The 21,488-nt window shown below is 45.3% G+C and overlaps 1 protein-coding gene across 13 annotated transcripts in view; it reads right to left on the reverse strand.

Moving 5' to 3' along the window:
• Positions 1 to 21,488, reverse strand: part of KCNMB2 (potassium calcium-activated channel subfamily M regulatory beta subunit 2) — a 244,461-nt gene that overhangs the window by 62,422 nt on the left and 160,551 nt on the right. The window contains exon 1 of one of the 13 annotated variants that reach the window (XM_025196007.1): positions 16,889 to 17,883. The exons of the other annotated variants lie outside the window; for them this stretch is intronic. The gene's annotated coding sequence lies outside the window, so the exon portion shown is untranslated. Of the gene's footprint in view, positions 1 to 16,888; positions 17,884 to 21,488 lie in introns of those variants that run through there. 13 annotated transcript variants of the gene reach the window in all.

A 21,488-nucleotide genomic window follows, 5' to 3' on the forward strand; every position in this document is an offset into this window, starting at 1 on the left:
AGTGATAGAATAGAGAGAGATAATTTAAATTGCTCCATCAAGAGATGTCCTTTCAACCTCAGTCTGTGGCACTCGCAGCCACTTTCAACTCGCTTTCTAGCTTAGGATCACAGACAATCTGACCGCCGTCCCACCGTTCATGGAACTCCCAGTGAGTCGACAGGTGTTTTGTGCGCAGAGATGAGGCCCAGTCCTGCCTAATTAAAGCCAATAAAAAAATCCCCATTGCCTTTACTGATGCAGCTGTGGCCTGTAATATATAGTCCACAGTACTCCAGGGTCTGTTCTTTTATAATTTAGCAAAACTGAGACGGAAAGGGGCTCTTAGGCTGTAAAATGCTGCCAGAAAGGGTAGAAAAGACACCGATATTGGGAGATGGGAAGAAAGCTAGACCTTTAGGGTTGCTACTGTACAGCACCGGTATTGGGAAAGTTACAGTGACGTTAAGCAGGTGCACTTCAGAGCATCCTCTTCCAAAAGGCCAGCTGCCTCTATTTGAACTAGAAATAGTCTCACCTGCGTGTTAGTTGTGCACACAATCGGGCAATTCTGATTGGATCCCACAGACAGCAGTGTACTCAGAGCTACTAGCCACTTCATTACACTTACTAGTTTTTGACTTGGGAAATGTACGTGGAAAATGCTGCAGCGTTAAAATTCTTCTTTAAACATAGCACATTGTTAAGAGGATAGCAAAAGCTAACATAGCTTGAAGAGATCTGTAGTATACTTGAAGCAAGCAAAAGCTATGGCCCTCCATTTCATTCAAGTGTGCTTGAAGTTTTGTAGAAGTTTACCATAATGAACAGCAGTAAGAGGGAACCGGAGCACAATACACTACAAGGACGAAGAAACCTACGGTAATAAAGTTTACAGCACAAGCAGGCAAAAGGACCCCAGCAGGTTAAAGGTAGAGAAGCATAAGATGCAATCACAGAAGTCTTTTCTGATACTGGTATAAAGTTGGTACCAAGTGGAAAATATTCCAACTAAATATCTCCACTGTAATATAAGCAGGCGGCACTAAAATGAATGCGAAAAGACAGTTTCCTTGTTATCATTTTTTGAAAATCATCCATGAAATTGGACTGGAAAATGGCTCTGTTCTCCTGGGAGAACCTAGAAACCTTGTAAGGAAATCATGTCGAAAAAGGGGGAGGATTCTGAATTTGGCACCGTTTGGATGGACAGTTTGTCCAAAATAATAAAATGATGGCAAGTCTTATAAACAAAACTCTGCAAAATTGTTTGTGCTGCTCTCTCCCAGCTCTGAAGGACACTGCTGCGATTTAACCAATGCTAATCACCTCCGCTTAACAGGGTTAATTTCTGAAGCATTAAAGAGCCACACAGAAAGTCTTATTGATATATCTATGGATCCTATGCATGCCTTTCACAAAATGTGATCCAAAGCACCAAATGCCATCATGGCAACTAAACAGCAGCTATGCACCAGAATGAACTCTCACAGGAAAAATATAAAGGGCAGACACACATTTAAACGGCTCACCGTCATGTGTATTAACCCCCTTCCCTCCCCCCCACATTTCAAAATGGCCATGGGGGTGCTTTAACTAAAACTCATTTGATAAGGTTTAGTTAAAACACCCCCGTGGCCATTTTGAAATGTGTGGGGGGCTTAATACACGTGACAGTGAAGCGATGCTGGGGCGTTCTAATGAGAACATGAATGAGCACATCTACAGACAGCCATGTAAACCATTAGGACGGGGAGGGTAATTATTTTGGGTGGAGGGCCACTTATTGAGTTTTGGCAAGCCATTAAGGGCCGCATGACAGGCAGCCAGGGGCAGATAAATATACATTTTCTATAATTTTTAGGGGCCCTGCAGGCCAGATAGAATAGCCTGGTGGGCTGCATTTGGCCCACGGGCTGCATTTTGCCCACCTCTGCATTAGGAGCACATTTTTCACAGACCAACCATTCCCAGTCTGACCTCACTATTCACACACTCAATGGAAATCTACCCAACACCTTTAAAAGGTGAACTTGCAAACAAAAATGCATCAGCTGCCTGGGCAATACGAATGAAGGATTTAACACTGGTTTATGACAGGTTATAATCTACCTGGCTCCTGAATTCTTTCCACACAAGAAAGGTGAGGATGACCTTCCTTCCTTTTGAAAGGCCTTGATCTTCCAGAAATCAGCTTTTTTTTTCCTGCTGTTCATCTACTATCTCTGGTCATTTCTTTCCCCTGACCCATACCTGGTTATTACTATGCTGTACTTGGCTTCTACTGGTCAGACCTGCTGAAGACTCTCTTGCATTCAAAAACTTGTCTAATGCTATGCAGTCAGTCCAATAAAAGATATCACCCTAAGAAATCCTGCCTCTTGCATAATTTCTAGACTATCATAGCCATAATATCACTTTTACACTACTGACATATTTAAGACATACATAAACTGGATAGCTGTTTGTCCTTCGCAAGCGAAGATGACCACATCCAGTGGTGGGGGAGAAAGGAAGCAGGAAAGGAAAAGGGAGGGAGAAAAGAGAAAGGGAGAAAGAGAGGAAGAACTGGATATTAACTGGATATTAACTGCAAAACAGGGCAATCACCCAACAGCAGTACGTTGAAGAGAATGGCCCAAAATGGAGCCTAGGCAGTATACTAAAATGCACAAGCCCCAATATCAGAGGGGGCCAGAGCCAAAATCATTAAGCTGCATAAGGCTAAAGCCAATCTTTAACAATGACAGTTTGATGATGTAGGACTCGGCATGCTCACAAAACCAGTCTGCTGTTGACATTGAACGAATCCGAAAGATCACATACAGGAAACACAGAAAGTAATAAGGATACCAAGCATCAGTAAAAGAAAACAACAGGTCACACGCAGCCGGCACAGGACTTTGCACTGATATCATCCTACAGCCACAGCTGTAGCTAGGCAGTTTTGCTCTCTGGGCAGCAGCAGAGTATGGGGCAGTGGCAGAGCCAGAGGCAGTGGCTATTTTTACACCCACCATGATCAGACCATCTGTGGGGTATGCCACAGTTGCATAGTAATCGCCGTTTATCTTGACAGGTGTGATGACTGAGCCTTGGGCACAACCTTTTGTGCTGCTTTTGAGTGACTTTCAATGGCAGTTTTGTGCATTGTGCTTAGGGGCTTGTGCCCTGCTCACCCCGCCACCCCCTCCGCCCTCTCTTGGTTATGCTACTGCCAACATCCAAGGGTCTCGCAGAGTTTTATATCGGTGGTTACATATTGCTAAACTTATTTACAGATGGGTACACTGGGGGACAGAGCAGTTAAGTGACTTTACTGTGGTCATGTACACTGGGTTCAGAATAGAAACACAACTCCCTGCTGTGAAATTAGCTCCCACTGCTTTATTCAACCACTTCATCTCAGTGGGAATGCTTCCATGTGGAACGACTGGACTACAATTTGTTTAAGAGATTTACGTAATCTCTTTTAAAGAATGAAGTAATGTTGAAATCTAAAGACACAGCACTCCGCAGCCCTTGGCTAGGGCATGGAGATTTGAGATGGAAGGTAGGTTAAGGGTTTGTTAGACAGTTTGGAGGCAGACTTCATTAAAATGACACAACTTAAAGCTAGATGTGCTGTAGGACTCAATGAGACTCCTTCAGGAGATGCGTCTAGGTATAGAGAATGGCGGCAAGCAGCTGGCCAGTTATTTCAGAGACTTAACTGGCCTCACTGGTTCTTGACTTTGGTCGGCTGGAGAAACTGCACATAGTGAGATGATATTTTAAAACAGATGTAGCAGATGGGGTTGATATCCCTTGAAACATACCTACAGCTGCCTAAAACGTATCCAAATCTAGACATAACCCCACCTCCCTGGCTCAATCCTGTGGTTTTCAATGACTTAGGAGAGTCTGTATTGGAAGGGACAAGTGTTTTCTAAATGTGAATATCTTTTATCTTAAACATGGTGCCCATTCATATAGTACTGAGTGACATCTCTTAACATGCACAGAACTTAGTTGACCGGCTGTAGCATCAATAGTAGAGCTATGATCCAAAACAAGCTCTAGGTGTATTAAGTCGAGACCTCTCAAACTTTTGGCTAGTGGGAGATCAAGAAACTTGGGAATTTGATTCCAAATTGCAGAACCTGAAACTTGGAATCCTTGATCCTGTGTCTAGATCTGAATCCAGTGGCGTAAGCTCATCTCAAAGCAACAGATGTAGGGCGAGGACACAGGAATCACCAGTTCTGATGAGCTGCTATTCTTGAATTGGCAAACCATAGCCCATCTGAGAGTTTATAGATGCTGAGAAAAGTTCAGTGACATTTTAAAGGCAAGAAGGTGATGGCTTTCAATAGAGAAATGACAACAAGGCTTCATCCTGAATATGCTGAGAAGTAAGTATGAGTGCAAGAAAAGCCCTCTGTTCCCAAAGATGGTGTCAGTATATTTATTAAACTTTAATAGTGAGGCTGGCAAATAGATCTGTTACCCTCGCCATAGTAATCCTATTACATGCACATGGCTGATAAACTGCAACAGTGATGATGTTGCTGCAAAACAAATGTGCCACCTATGAGATCAGGGAAGAAACCATGCTAAATCTCATGCCTCCGTGCCACTGAGACATTCATAGGGACATCCATTAATATTTTTGAAACCCTAGCGAATCATGGGGATAAACGGCACCTTATGTTGAGGTATGAAGCACTGCACCATACTATACAAGCAACCTGTGCTGGGAACAAAATAGCTGGGGGCCAAGAAACCATGGCAGGTCATGGTAGCTGGGTTGAACTGGTTCACTCTCAGTCTAGTACTGTATCATAAGGCAGGCTGTGGAAGTGGCAAATATGAAAACAGCAGGTTTATTAATTAAATGAGTCCTTAGCAGTTCATTTGGGGCAGAAGCCAGGTCTGCTTATGCACCTTCAAAGAACCTGGCACATTTTTGGTGCTACATGAATAATAATCCATCAGCATCCACATTCTAAAATAATATCCAATTGTGATAACAGCCATGCCCGGGATGCTGCTGCAAAGCCAGGAGCAGGGGGGGATACAACAAACTAGATCAGCACTAGGGCCCAGAGGACACTGAAATCCTGCAGATAATGCAGGTCCTGACATGTCCCCTTTGGAATAAATGCTGAAGACTTGCTGAAAGGCAGGCTGCCTCAAAGAAACATTCAGACATAGCAAAATGCCCAAGAAACTGTAGGCCAGAGGAACAACACACAAAGCTGCCATTTAAAGTCACTCAGAAACAGCACAAAAGGTTGTGTCCATGGCTCAGGCATCATCATTACCTGTAAGGATAAACAGCATTACTATGCAACTGCAGCATACCCCACAGATGCTCTGCTGGTGCTTTCAACTAGTGCGCAAGATCTCAAGGGTTAACAACTTCCTTTTGGCACTTTCAGACCTCTCTAATGAAGGCTATAGAAAGAAACCGACAGCTGCTTCCGATAATCACGATGCAATAATCAGTCAGTATTGCTTACCACAGCACTAAAGCTCCACAAAAGAAAAAGGCAGGAATTGAGCAGTCGGACTGGGGAAAATCAACCCTGACTGCTCGAGAACTCAGCAGAGAAGTCAGGCAGCGCCGTCCGGACACCGGATTCCTCCACTGTGATTTATCTTCGCAGCACACAAATCAGCCAGTGTCTCTGACAAAAGTCCTCGCAATGCCACGGCAGGAGGACAGCATTTCTGAGCCAGGTCTGCACAGCATTTGGGGGGTCCCCACGCAAAGTTCGATGCTGAGTGCTTGTGTCAGGCACCGGCTTACCAATTTGCAGTTCTTTCTACCTGCATCCTGGCTCCCGGAGTGGCCTCGGACCTTATTTGCTCTTTTTCTGACACCTGCAAAATCTGCTGCCAGCAAACCAGAGAAGCAGGCATGCACCAGACCAGGTACAACAGCAAAAAACACTCCAAATAAATAAGCTCCCAGAAAGGGTGGTGGTTGGGGTAGAGAGGAAGAGGTTTCCTATATGTTCAGCCTGCTCAGTGTTATAGGGCAGCAGACAAGAGAAATGACTCCACTACTTAAAACACCAAACACATAGAAAGTTTCTTCTGTTTATGCCAGATTTTCTTAGAAACCTTAAAGCCTAAATTCACATGGAAAATACATTCCAAGGAGGTGCAGAGTGAAGCAAGACATTTAAACGTCCATCTCCTAGGGCCAAATTCGGCTTTCACTGACACCAAGTTTACATAATATAAATTGTGAAAGTAAGAAACTCTGACAGCTTCAAGAATCTTACTCCAGATTTGCAGCAAGGTCAAGAGAATAAAATAGGGGCCATATTTAGAAACACACCAGAGTTTCCAATGAAAAACGGTTTAAGTTGCCAGTGGTCTTGTCATAAGGTCAACTTGAATTTCACGCAGGAGCAGAATTAGGACTTGATATTTTTATATCCCACATTCTCATCCCTCCCCAAATCCAGTAGTAACATGGCAGACTTAACCGGGGCACGTTGATCTCCTTGCACTCACTCTTATTCCCCTTCCTCCTTCCATTGCATTTTTTGTTATTTACAGGTTGCATCTTTTCTTAATTTGTGCCTTAATCCAACAATGATCCCTTGGTGCCTCTGCGGATCCATGTGATTTCAATAGGGTTCTGAACAGGTGTCAGATCAAGGCTATAAGATCAAGGCTATAAAATCCTTGGTTTATGCATTTCTCTTTGGTGTGTTTTTGACATGCTGTGTCATGAAGTGGCCATGTCCCATGGTGGATTCTCCAGCCCTGGAAGTTTTCAAGGGGAGGTTAGACAGACACGTTGGGAATGGTTTAGGCAGGGATATTCCTCCCCTGAGCAGGGGGTTGGTTTAGACGATCTCTTGGGGTCCCTTCTATGATCCTGTAGTTCGTATCCTTGTAATAAAAATTAAATTTGTTTTCTATCTATCTATCTATCTATCTATCTATCTATCTATCAGAATGTCCTATACAGTTTAATAGAAGTATAACAGTACATATATGTGCTAATAATAATATGGTCTATACCACTAACTGTATACACGTATTACTGTGTGTGTGTGTGTGTGTGTATGTGTGTGTGTGTGTGTGTGTGTGTGTGTGTGTGTGCGTGTGAGAGAGAGAGAGAGAGAGAGTATTCTGGTGTTTTTAGCCATTTCTCTTTTCCCCATTACTCCCTAACCTTAACTTATTCTTTACTTTCTATGAGCCAAAGCCCAAGTGACCCAGATGTGGCGAACACACGGATATCAAGGAGGCAGTTTCCCTAGCAACAGGAACCAGATGAAAACATCCAGAACATCTTCTGCCTCCTGCTTGCTGTCCTTGCAGTTGCCGCTTACACGAAGCAGCTGTTAAGCCTCCTGCTTAGATTTTTAAGGCCCAATGTGGTGTAGTGAATCGTGCAAGTCTCCTTTTGTTTGCAAACTAGTTACCTGCTGCCACCTCTGGTCTAATTTGCTGAAATGAAGACATTGAGCTGCACTTTAATGGAGCCCTGACTGCTCTCCTAGATGAAGAACCAGGACAGATCTTCAGCTGCCAATAGAGCGGCAGTGACTTGCATCAGCTCACGGTCTCTCTCAAAGTACTTACAGTCCAGACCAGTGATGCTCAACATCTAGCCCACAGGCCAGATCTGGCCCATGGAGCTGTGTCCTCTGGCCCACAGGGCTCCACGTGGGTCTGGAAGTTCGGCAGTAGGGAAGAGGTGGTAGTGTTTATTGCTGCTGCCCTGCTGATAGATTTCCAGACCCATGGGCCAGATAATGTGTCCCTGTGCCCTAGATCATGGTGGCACATGGCATCAGGCCATATGTGGGATCAGATCTGGTGCACTGGATTGCACCCATGGACCGACCCCATGCGGAGTGTGGCCTGTGGACTGAACCCCACCACATGTCTGGCCTGTTGGGCACCCCTGGTCTAGACTGGTTGGGCTCCCCTGGTCTAGACTGCATGAGAATCTAGCCCACGCTTGGTGTGGCACAGGCTTGGCATGATGGGGCAGCCTTGCAATGTTCATTGCTAAAGCATCTCAACATAGAAGTCCTGGGGGGTCTTCACATGAAAAGAAGGGCACACTTTTTTAAGCATCAGGGAAAGCATGACGTGAACACGTAAGATCTGGTGTGCTGTATCTTGAAAGGCTCATTCTCTTTTTATCTACACATTGCACCTTTAAACATCTTTGTCACAGATGCCATGCTTTCCAAGAAGACAGCACTGTGCTCCTTACTGCTATTTGCTTCACTCTAAACGCAAAGTCAGTTAGGCTGAATGTCCATGCTTTCACTTTTGTGGATGCGTAAGGCCATGGAAGAATTGTGCAAAACAGGATGCTACTGATTTACATCTATCAGCATTTCATGAGAACAGCTGAGGGGGCCCAGACCTTTGGATATTTCAGTTCACCTGCTGGGCCTTATTAAAAGCCGCCCAGTTCTGTTGGCAGTGGCAGGTATATTATCTCTGCAGCTGACCCTGCTAAATGAAGTCTGAAGTACTATCAGTAACTGAAGCTGAGCCAGTTTTCCTAGTCAGTAATGACACTATGAGGAGGTGATGATGTTTGGGCTAAAATAAGGCAATATTTGGAATATCTCAAAGATAGCGATGAGACCTTGCCTGTGGGGGATGACCCTGGCTGATTATAACGAGTTGGAACATTAGAAAAAGAGGCGCTATTTGAGCAGAGGGAAAATGGAGAACTTTTCAGCAGAGTGAGACAGAGCCAGAGCCCTCCCTGGCGAGCCACTACAGCGGGGAGCAGAGAGGCCAGAAAGAAAACTCCCTGTTTTGGAAACAAGAAGACAGTCGGGAAGTTTGGGGGGCAGGGAATGGGACAGAATGGGGGCAGAGATGCACCAGGGGAAGGGATGCACGGGCATGAAGAGGTTCAAAGGCAGAGTGAGTTCAGAGCGGCAGGTAGGAAAAGGTTTTTGGGCAGCATTCTGTAGGGGAGCAGTGGGTGCATGGGTGAAATGCGTGACTGGCAGAAACAAAGACATTTCAGCTGCTGGGGCAGGAGATAACTAAGTCACCCCTGTCCCTCAGTGGTGGGGATGGAGAGGAAAGGACAGAGCTGGTAAAGCAATTCTAGCTCCTCAGGCCTCAGGAGCATGGCTCCCAGGGCTGGAAATGGTGCTGAATCTTGTCCTACCAGAACATCTCACATTTTAATCTTTCAGCAGTAATGAGGAATACTATTCTATGCTTTCATAACACTTGCCTCCCAAAAGTGTTTTGCAATCCATAAAATTAACACCATTGACGGGCAGTATTTTTTTCCTGGGCAACATTAGCACGAGAAGCATCGACTTTGCAAAAAACTCCTGAGAGCAAACTACTTGATTCTGGGTTTATCCAAAGAGGTAACCTGAGGCTATCAGGATGTGACCCAGTGTACCAGATGTACACCCAAGACTTCAGTTGTTCTCAGTGGGATGCTCAAACTACTACTCCAACTCTTCCACTTGGTTTTCTAATCAGTTTGATTGAAACAGAGCTGGTCTTCACAGGACTAGATGGAAGATATGATGGAATATCACTAGCTGAGTTCTGGCCTGGACTATATCAGTAGGTTATTAAATATCATGCAATGGGAACCAATTTTGCTAGCTCCAAAGAGATTATAAACCAGCTTGAAATGATTGACAGGCTTCCTCCTTTTCATCATTTGCCCAATGTACGGGTCCTAACTTCTCTGGTTAGTTGTAGATCAGATTTGCTGCGGACTGCCATAATCCATATAGGGAACTGAAATTTCAGCATTCACACACTTAGTCAGAAACTGTGATTATAATAACAACATACATACTTGTCCCATGTGATGAGCATATATGTAAAAGCTGCAGACAATTTACATTACTTGGGACAAGGGACCTTGACCAAGTGTCCACAAAATTGGTTACTGCAAAAGCATGATTATTTGCCAGCTTCTCCATATGTGAGAGATTTCTAGTGGCCAGCCATTCTCGAAGGAATATTATTCATAGACAGCCAGAGAGAGATTTTAGGTAGAAGTTGCTGTGGCTAGGTTGTGGGCCTGTTTTTGTGTATAGGAAGGAGACAACCTTATCTGAAAAAAACTGATTTATATTTTTGCGTTGGATTCTGGACAATCCTGCCTGCAGAGATACTTTGTAATACAATGCCCCGTGTCCGCACCTGTTACATGTTGGTATTCCAGATCAACTGGGCCAAAATTAAACCAAACTCTTATGGGAATAAAGACGGAAATCAAGTTACCAGTGTGGGATTGGCTATTCATATAAGAAGATGTAATGCTATTGTGGGACTGACAATGCTGCTTTAAGCTGCTGAGCATGTCCCTCAAAGTCCGCGTGTCAGAAACCTGAGCAAATTTGGTCTGCTTATGCTGTTACCAAAAGCAGCGTCATTTTTACTGACGAACCTAAGTCCTCAGTACTTATTACACATGAAATTAGGCATGTCTATACTTCTAAGAGCTACATTACCATCTGTTTAAATCCTTGAATGGAAGCCACTCTGTCTCGCAGTATGGGACAGTGCAAGCATACACAACATGATATCAGTGTGCTCCCATAGTTACTCTATACATTGGGTCAGTTCCTGCAGCTTCTGCTCTTCAGAAGCACTTGCCATTTCAACAGCGTTGAAACTCTTGCTTTGCTGGGGTGGACAGCAGTGTTTATGGATCAGGTGATTTTACTTCTATTATTTTTAGCCTCTTAGTTAAATTGATACTTGGATGGATACTTCGAATTGAACCTTTTTTTAAAAAAAAAGCCTTTAAAAATAAGTATCCATGTTACAGCCTTCCTACAACATGATGTAGACGGGTGGTTAGCTCTGAAGTCAGGCAGAAAGTAGGGCAGGGTCCATTCACAGCATCTGAAGAAGTAGGTTGTTGCATATGAAAGCTCATGCCTCCCTCCCTCTAAGGCTGCGCTCCTCTGAGCAGGGGTGTGCAGTTGCCATGTGTAAAAAAAACAGTGGCACAAATTCGTGCTGCTGCTTTTTGCCCTGGCACACGCTCTGCATGTGAAGTTAAAGTGGGGAAAAATGCTCTGGGTCGGGTAGGGGAGCCTGGGGCCAGCATGTGGGCTGGCCTCAGCAGCCCTACCTGGGGTCTTGGGGGCCTCCCAGGGCTCCAGTGGCCATGATCCAGGGGCACAGAGCCTGGCCTGCAGCCAGAGTGTGGCTCCAATTTCGGGTGGCGCATGCTGCTGCCACGTGTGCCACCCTGCTTTTTTTCATGCTTTTTTTGATACTGGGATTTCCCAGTATCTAAATTTGACTTTGCTTTGGAAATATGCAGCACGGAGAACCAAATCACATGCGTAGGGTGAGCTTTACAGTGCCTCCAAAGACTTTGAGGTGCCACAAAATGCACGTGCACGCTCGTGTGGATGCAGTCTAAGGTGCCACCTTGCCCTGTCTTTTGTACAACACAATGCATGCAAGGAAGAGGAACTATTTGCTACAGGTTGTAGTAGAGCAGGGGTTGACAACCTACAGTCCTCAGGCCTGATCCGGGCCAGGGAACCATTAATCTAGCCCATGAATGTGGGGCTTTGGCAGTATTTGACAGTGAGGGGCTTTGGCTGAGCTTCAGCACTCTCCCTGGGCTGTCATAGAGACAAGTGGGGATGGTAGTTGGGTTGCTTGGGCCTGCAGCCAGAAAAGGTTGCCTACCTCTGCAGTAGAGGATGACAAACTGGGATTTCTGAGCTGTTGTCGCAGATCTTCTATGAGCTTACTGTATGACTGGGGACAAATCACACACTCTCATCCTCATTCTCCTCTCCCCCGCAGTAGGAATAACTGATAACAGCACCGTTCTGTGATGTTAAGCTTGCGCAGCAGCAAGAGCTACCCTAGAAGTACAAAATTATTAATTTATGGGCCCGTGAGAACTTTTATAATTTAGCCCTTGGCCTTGTGTCTATTATTACACCTAAAGGGGTATTAATGTCCTATAATACACATGAGGCCATGTCTTCGTGATTTAAAGGAGGTCTGTTTCATCTGCAGCTAATGGAGAATTTAATCATTTTGTAAGACTTTTACCTTTAATAGTAATTCGGATTGGATTAGGGGATGGTGATCGTTACTCCATGGTCTAAGCGCTGTTGATTAATCATGATGATCATGAAACCTGGGCAGCTGGTTTCAGAATGGAGAAGTTTTGGGGAGGCAAGAGAGAACGGGGAGGTGAGATGTGGGATTGCAGGAGCACAGAGGGGTGGAGGAAGGATGAAGCATGTAATGGAGGCAGGGGAAAGAGGGCATGGAGTTAGGTTTAGGGTCCTGGTGAGACACAGAAGGGGCTAGAGTGCTTTTCTAGTGTCTCACGTGGATCTTTTCATCTCTATTCCATGCAGATATAACCTCTACCTTCTCCTAAAGGCCTGATAACAATGCCTGATAACAATAGGCCTGGTACGAGCAGCAGAAGGCAGATCTCGATGCAGCAAGGGGTAAAGAGACTTACGAAATTGCACGGGCATTTTCCAGACCACGGTGTCCAGTTTGTGGGCCACTGGAGACCACCCAACGGCTAGAAAAGATACGTCTCTACTGTGTCTCTGACAAGTCTGGGACTATCATAGAGGAAATAACCCCTACCCATTTAATCCCACTCAGAGCATGACCAAGACTGGCAATTAAGGAGAATCCATGATTAGATCAGGCCTGGTGACATGCCTTGGGCCTGATCCTCAGTTGATGTAAGCTGGCACAGACACTCCAATGAAGTCAACAGAGATATCTATATCAGTCCACTTCAGATGAATGCTCTACTTGTTATTTTATTCTGTGTGGATCCATCAATAATGCGGTCTTATTTTAGAGCACGAGTGGGGTAAGGCGTGGGGGACGACGATGGCACATTAAGGCCTGGTGGGGAGGGACTGATCCATATGGGATGACGGTGAGGCCAAGGACCAAGTGAAATGGCCACATCCTTTTGGTGTTCATTTCAATTCTGAGCCAGCAAAGCACTTAAACAGTTGTTTAACTTAAAGCTTGTAATCAGTCCTGCTAAAGTCAATGACATAACACTTGTGCTTTAAGTTAAGCATACACTAAAGTGTTTTGCTGGATTGGAGCCTTGCAGGTTTTCAGACTTCTGCATTTCACTGAAGTGGAGGAATTATTCAGTGCAAATGAACAGACGCTATCTGCCTAGCTCCACAAATACACATTTACAGTGTACCACCTTAACTGTTTCCTAGGTTAGTGTCTTGTTTACAGTCACGTACTAAAGCCTACTTCTACCTATGGTAGCTGAAACAACCTCTTAATCCACCTAATACTAAACACAGCAAATACTGAAGCACTTGGACATAAACGGACACTTGCAGGTGAAACTCTGGTCACCGGAGGCAAATAAGAGCTGTGCAGCTGACTGAAATGGAGCCAGGATATTCAAGCTTCCTATGTGAAACTAAAGATATTCCTGTAAAAATGCATTTCTACCATTACAATCACTGTAATAGTATCTCTGCTGTTGAACCTGAATTTAATGCATAGTAAAGGCCAATCTACTTAGCAGGCAGTAAATTAATGGTCCACTGTGTAGCAGCAACAACGTACTTTGAGTTTTCTGGTTCTGACGGTAAAGTGTGAGGTGAGGTTGCTGAAAGTGGCTCATCTCTGTTGATTAATAGCTTTCAGTGTTTGCACCTGCACCGTGGAGAATGCTAGATGCATTTAAAAAAGATTTACAAGCCAAAGAGCACAATTCAACCAGACAGGCATGTCTCGGGGAGGTGACACGCAGTTCCACTGGGAGTGCTGGGAGAAGCTGCGTGTCAGGACGGCTACTCCTGGAGCTCTGCACCGCGCAGTCCTTCAGGGAGTTAGTTCATCACGCTGCCCTCTTAGCTGTTTGGTGTGTCCCACCTCTATCCCGCCCCTCCCCATCTCTCCCGGGGAGGCTAGCGATCAAGCCTGCATAACAACCATGCAGTCCTTGCATTCATTTGTGCCTGGTCTCTGGGCTGGAGTGCAGGGCAGAGACGGCTCCTTTCTGCTCCCTTCCTCAACCTCCTTGCCGGCATCTCTTTGATGGAGCCCAGTGAAATCTGGCTTTTAGCATGTCTGTCTGTCAGCTATTTGGTAAAAAAAACTGAGGGATAATTACACTAGCTAGACAACATCCACTGAGTATTTTTGCATGGGATATCCCAGCAGTGCGCAGCATTTTGGCCAAGTAAGGTGTATTGGGGCTTCTACGTATAAGCCTGCCAGGCAAAGTTTAGTACTGAGCTCCCAGATTCTCTCCATTGTCCTGAGCCTTGGCATTCAAAGTCATGCAGAGAGGGAACAATTAATCTCTGTCCAGATAAGAAAAGCTATAAAAGAAAAGAGTTACCAGGTTCTGGATGGCAAAGGCATTGGGGCCTGCTCGCCGTCCTTCCCATTTCCTTGTGCCCTTTTTCTTGTGAGCCCCATGTTGCAACTACCCATGCCTCCATCTGAAGAGCACTGGCTGTGGGCTCCCTCCTAAGCCCAGTGACGCACATCCTGGGTCAGCCGGGCAAGCTTGCATGGGAATGGACTTGCTCCTCCTAACTATGCCAGGCTCTGAATGTTTTATTCTTCCGGGGGAAATGAGACCCAGATGTCTGATCCCCAGCTCAGTTATTCAACGTGCCACAGCCCCCGAACTAATGGGGGTGCCTCTGTCACTTGGCCAGGCTAAGGTGGTTTTTTGATCTGGGTTAGCTGATCTGGGTTAACTTTAACACAGACCAAAATGTGCCAGGTGACTGATCTGTTCCTGAGTCTGGTGAAGCCGGAGGGATGTGTAAGGTGTTCGGGTACCATAGTGATAAGCACAGAGTAAATAACTAGTAAGGTAAATTTAAACACTTCAGGACAGGAAAAATGTCCTGACAGCTGAAGACACTGAAGCTGATCTTCCCAGTCCTAGCAAGGCCACAAGCCCTGTCAGCTGACTGCCACTGAATAGCAGAGTTCCTGTGGGTTTTGGGCAGGATGGGGGATTTTGATGTGTGATGCTGAACTGCCTGCACATGACTGAGAGCGCTCGTTTCTATGCCTGTTTCATAAGTTTCTCCAGCAGTTGGACTCTGCAGAGCAACAGCAGCCACAGGTGCACGGAAAAGCCACGCTTCTCATTCATTTCATTTTTCAAACATGAGATACATTTGGGTGTACAGAACATGCTCTAATAGAGATCATTTGTAGTGCGGTAACATCCTATCACTCGAAAACTATCATAATCCCCCATTCCAACATCAGCATGCTTTCTAACAACACACATTTCGGCGACAGGCCATTATGGCTCGGAAGCAGCTTCTTCCTTTGATTGACAGCGAATTCTTAAAAAAAAGAAAAGAAAAACAAAACCACCATTTTCATGAACACAATCCTAGGTAATAAAACTAGACTTTAGCACCATTGACTTTCATTAATATTAGAAACAACATTAGACCACTGATGACCACTCCCCTCAACTCCATTCAGCATCCACAAATCTCAATCAAAGTCGGTGTCCGGATAACGGTAAAGCACACAGAACGCAAAGCACAGCGGTATTAACCACCGGTCTTTCAGCCCTTGAAACCTAGTAAAGGTCCCAAGAGCCAGGGAGTTTGCCAGGCTGTCTGGGGGAGTATTTAAAGCCTGACACTGGAATTCAAGAGACCTGAATTCTAGTCCTGACCCTGCCTGGGACCAGTGATGTGTCCTTAGACATGACACTTAACCTCTCTATGCCTCAGATCCTCCAGATGCAAATTCGACATAACCCACCTAATATGCATTAGCACTTTCAGATAAAAAAAACACTGCATATGTCCATTGTATTACTGATGCCTCTAAGACATGATTATCCACACCGAAACGAGAACTGAACCCCTTTGCTAGAATAACCAGTCTCCATGACAGAGCAACATCTGGAAGAGCAAAGCTATTGCTAGATAGGACGGAGGTTTATTTGCAGATGTGTAAAGGGACGTTTGTACTCCGTTCAGAAAAAGTCGGTAGAGCTCCTGCCGTCTCAGCCCTCCCCTCACAATTTTTCACAAGTGCCAAGATTCACAGCAGCCTCCACCCATTAAAAATGATCATGGACATAAAAAAACCCTGAGATATATATGACCCAATCTCCAGGAAAATCCCTGAAAATGAAATGCTGAAAACCTGTCTTAGCTGCCTGCTGCTGTGCCTCTTAACTAGCCTTGATATACCTGAGAAGTGCAGCAAATAAGGGTATATAATCCCCGCACTGATCTGAAAGCCTTTCAGTATCCCTAGACACAATATATCAAGTTAAGAACAGAGTGACAATAAATTAATGATGGATGTTGAGTCACAGCTTGGAATTCCTTGCTTTCGTCTCTTGGTATCAAGCTTTTTGTCTGCGAGCGTTTCTTATACCACTTTATTATTCCATGTGCTATTTCCAGTCCCCGCCAATCTAAACATTTTGGATTATTTGGCTTTCCAAATGGGAGGCCTACAGAGGATTCCAGTAATATGACTTTTTTTTTTTTTTTTTTGGAGTGGTGATAAACCTTACAATATGCATCACTAAAATATTATTCCCTTAAACCTTTAGCTTCAGCCCATAAATGCTACTAACAGCTAATTTCATCCTTGAGATGAGAGAGAACGCAATTCATAGCAGAAAACAGTGGTTGAAATGATTTGCCTGTAAAATGCCCTTCATTTGAATCCTCGACTAACAACCTGGTTAGCATTAGTTTCTTGTCAAATGGTAACGCTCTAGGAATTCCTCTTCCCAAACACACTTCACAGTAAAGCCTACATTTCTTCTGCCACACTTTAATCTTCATTCACGCACTTCATCCCAGCCCGTCTAACTCTCTCCTTATTTCATACATTTCAATATGTCCTGCATTATTGCCCAACCTTTAATTGATCCGGTTACCTTAGCAACGGTGGACCAGCTGTTCCCAATATGGAGATTTCAATTGGATGTGACAGAAAGATTTTTCCTTTAATCTACATACTTCTGTAGTTTTCACCTTTGGGAGAAGAAAAAAAAGCCTATTTGCAAGTGGGAGGTTTCCATCAATCCTGTCCCTCGATGTTTCTCTTGTCTATTTTTTTCACTTTTCTTGCAGTTTTAAGGGTGTTTTAACTATTATTCTTATGGTTTAACGGAGAGGAAAAATACCCGAGTGTTCAGTAATTTTCCTGAAATGAGCAGTCAGAAGCCACTGGGTGAGGAGACCCTCTGTTGAATAAAATCAGTTGACAAAAGCAGGGCTTCCCACATGTCAACTTTATTTGACAAAGCTCCTTGTTCTCTCCACGTTTTTTAAAACTCCTCTTCCCATCTGCTGTGTTTACCCACCTTCGGCTGGCTAAACTGTTCACATGTTTCATGGACATTATCATAATTCCCATTAGCGGCAGGACACTTCAGATTTGTGCCGGAAAAAAAGTGCCTTTGCTGTCACTTTGCAAAATTCCTCACTTTTGCCTGGTACTCGGGAAGAAAACTGTGCAGAAATCAGACGTAACCAGGCTTATTGCCATTCTTTCGAAGAGCCATAGCAAAGCTTTAGGATGAATGACGAAAGCTCTCCGTGCTGAATACAGTCTAGTTTTTGCAACCAGCCAGTTTGGAACTGGTTTGACGGACGTCAGAAACCCGATCCGTTCAGTCCTGTGTCAGCCACGCAGCAACAAACAGGAGGAAAACACCTTTCCTTGTGACACAGCCTTTACTTTGAGAAATGCCACGGCTGGAGCAAAGCAGATATGCAGATGCTTCTCCAAAGCTCACTTGACACTGCATCTTCTTGTTCGTTCCTGTGTGGAAACAAGAGCTTTTCAGTCTTTTCTTCAGTCACCTCCATCTGGACCACTTTGTCCTTGGCTGGTATTTGTTTTTCTGAATCCAGAGTGCTCCAGAGAAATTCCCCCATTCGTCTAAATCTGCTAACTGATTCCACACAAGATGCTCTTGCTAATTTGCTTCTATGGCAAAAATAAAAGCTGTTCTTGCTGGCAGGAGAAATGCATGGTCCACAGTTGGTTGCGATAGGATCTTTTTTCCCCTGTTTAAAATGTAAGATCTCATGAATTAAGAAGATACAGTATGTCCAGATCTTATACCAGTCAGTCTCTCTGATTCATCAGGGAGTCTCCTTGGTAACTAGCTGTTCCTCTCTGATGATTCGTGTTATAAAAAAGCTCTCTCAATTTAAAGATAAAATACAGTGAAAGGAGAATGAGGAAGTATACTGTATATGGGCTGAACACAGACACATGTATCATGTTTATAGTGCTATATTGTGTATTTCCTAGGGACATATGTATGGGGACAAACACATATGTACCCAGGGAAACAACGACTTGGTATTTGCAAGAGGGCAAAATATCTAGACAAACTATTGCCTCTTTGCTAGTATTCCTTGTTCGCATCACAATGTCGGTCACTGTATTTGCAATGTAAATAATCTCAGGGGAGGGGGGATGTTTTTGCTACTACTGTTTAATGAGAGGCTCAGCAGTTTATGCTTTAGTGAGCCAGGTTTTCAGTTTTGCATGAGACTGATTACCAATTAGAAAGATTCAGAAACAAAGCAGTTTACAGCTGGAATAATAGCCAGGTTATTGGTGGCTACTGAGTAACCCTTGCTTCAGTAATTAGAGCGTGGACTGACCTCTCTTTGCTGCATAATAAGCCATCATTATTTCTTTCAGGTTGCTCAAGTTGAAAGGATGCTGCCCTTTGAAGACTATTTTTCTTTGAGAGCTAGTGTCAGAGGAGAAAGTTAGTTCAAGGTGAGGTTAAGAATGCTTTGTTTTTGAAGTGGATGATAATGGTGTGTTTGTAGTTAAGGATTTAATCAAAACCAGTCAGCATGCACACATCTCCCCCCCACCAACCAAGCAGGAAAAACGTTGGGTGGCAACAGCACAGCTTGCAGTTCTCTAGCAGCTTCCGTCTGAGGATCTCAAAGTGCTTTAGAGCCATTGAGATAAGGCAGGTAAACATCCTACAGGTGGGAACACTGAGTCATAGGCTGAAGTCAATATTTGCAGATTCGGGCACCTAAAATTAAGCACCTAAATCTATGATGCACTACAAATACAGAACTGTGTTTTCAGCAACTTTGAAAAATGTGGCTGAAGAATTTTGCCCAGGGTTACGGAGGATTTTGGTGGCAAAATCATGCCTTATGCATAGTGGCAAGGGCCTTCTGGTACCTACTTCATCTGACATGGGACATCTACAGGGTCTTCCCAGTTACAAAAGGCTTAGCACCCTACTTGGGGTTGGGGTTGGAAGGAGGAGGCTGCTAACTTTAAGCACATGCAAGTGCAAGCTGTTTCCACTCTACTTTTTGCTAATAAGAAGCAGAAAAGTATCACATAAGAGCATCGCTCTCACATAAGAAAGCCCCATAGCAAACTTCACGGGCCTTCTGACAAATAAGCAATCAAAGGAAGCTTAAAATACTGAGTCAGGTGTTCAATTGAGGGACTGTCTGCTCACATCTCACCTCATTTTCTGCACTGTGTCCAGGGTCCTACAAATACATAAAACAAATAGTAGGAGCAACTCATATACTGACTTTTAAGCTAAGAGAAGCCAAGTTGCTTTACAAACAGGAGTCGGTTAGCCCACCAGTTCTGGGGTGGAGTCCAACAAACAGGTAGGAAGGACAGCATGCTGCATAGTACAGAGAATGGGTATTTGGGGAGGGAGATAGGGAAAATTCTGTGCTTATGAAACGCAGACCATGAAACTTTTAACATCCAGGCAGGATAACCAGGACCATATAAACATCCTGAGAAGGGCTTGCCAGGAATCAAACCTGTGGCTTCAGAGAGGTGAGGTATTGCAATCCAGAAGCATAGACAATTGTCAACCCCTCCAACAGGCACTACATGCACTCAAACCTTGATTTACTGAGTAGCACAAGGGACATGGAATTGATTCTGATGAACGGGAGTTCATATAATCGAGCCAATTTCCAATGCAATTAATACACACTAGGGACACAACCTCAGATAATCGAGCTAATTTCCAATGCAATTAATACACACTAGGGACACAACCTCATTTTGGATAACTGAGGTTGTTGGAGAAGCACATTTGGGATAATCTAGGTCTGACCAGACTCCCAGATGGATGTAGAACCCCGCTCAGCACACCACAGCCAGAGAGTGGGGGAGGGAGAGCTGGAGGAAAGATAATTATCTTTTCTCTTTCCTGCTTTCTCTGCGCTGTGTTGTTTGGTGCTGCTGCGGGTGCAGATGGGCAGCCTTCTGTGACTGCATACGAACTAAGACATGTCGGCCCAGGGAGACACCTAGGCTATGTATAGACATTACACATTACTGGTATAAGTGGTCGGAAACCAATCTAAAACCAAACTAAACATGGAACAGAATAGAAGTTCAGTGCATATAGATTGGTTTAAAAATGGCAGAACCATAGGTGGCGGAAGCTGGGGGTAATGGGGCTTAGCCCCCCTAAATGCACGGTAGCAAACAGGGCCACAGGGCTGCCCAGCCATGGGCTCCAGGCTGCTGCAGCGGGGGGCCGGGGGTACTGCCCACCATGGCAGCCAGGCAAGTTTCAGTCTACTCTGTGAAGGGAAAAGGACTGGGCAGGGGCAGATCAATGCCCCCACGGTGTGGGAGGGAGTGGGGCAGAGGCAGGGACAGGGGCCGGGGCTGGGGTGAATGGGGCCCGAGGCCGGGTTATGGGATGGTTGGAGCCTGGGCAGTTTGTCCAGGGGCATGAGGTGGGGAGGGGGCTCCTGTTACTGTGCACACCCCAGAGAGGCCTTGGGGGCTGTGCACAGGGTGGAGGTGGGCTTCTGCTGTGTGCTGGGCTCTGCACCCCACTGCTGCTGCCACCCCAGGAGCGGTGTGTCCCCTGCCTGTCTGGCAGTAGCAGGCACATGGCATTGTGCAGCTCTGCGGGCAAAGGCGGGGTACAGAGCCCAGTGCGCAACAGCAACCTTCCTCCGCCCCGTGCACAGATCTGGAGGCCTCCACCGGGGTGCGCACAGATGTGGGAGGCCCCCCCACCACCGTTGTGCCTGGACAATTTGCCCAGGCTCTGAGCATCACATGACCTGGCCCAGGGCCTCATTCACCCCACTCCCTCCCTCACCATGGAGGTATCAATCTGCACCCTTCCCCACACCCCTTTACAATGACAGACTTACCTGCTGGGGGTGGGGCTGGGTGCATGTGCGCGCATCCGCACATGTGCTCAGCGCCCCCCCGCCTCCCCCGCCAAAAAAAATTATTTCTTCCTTTGCGTATGGATGGAACTCAGTCTAAGATAGACCTGGAAGGATGTAGACTTAATCAGTTTAGGTTAGGCCTGCTTATTGACCTTCAATACCATATCCCCTCCCAACTCAATTTAGGTCATAGTCTGCTGGCATCCCAGGCACCTTTCATAGATTTCATAGACATTAGGGCTGGAAGGGACCTCGGAAGATCATCGAGTCCAGCCCCCTGCCGAAAGGGCAGGAAGTCAGCTGGGGTCA

The sequence above is a fragment of the Alligator sinensis genome, unplaced genomic scaffold, assembly GCF_000455745.1.
Source record: "Alligator sinensis unplaced genomic scaffold, ASM45574v1 scaffold301_2, whole genome shotgun sequence".
Taxonomy (NCBI): domain Eukaryota; kingdom Metazoa; phylum Chordata; order Crocodylia; family Alligatoridae; genus Alligator; species Alligator sinensis.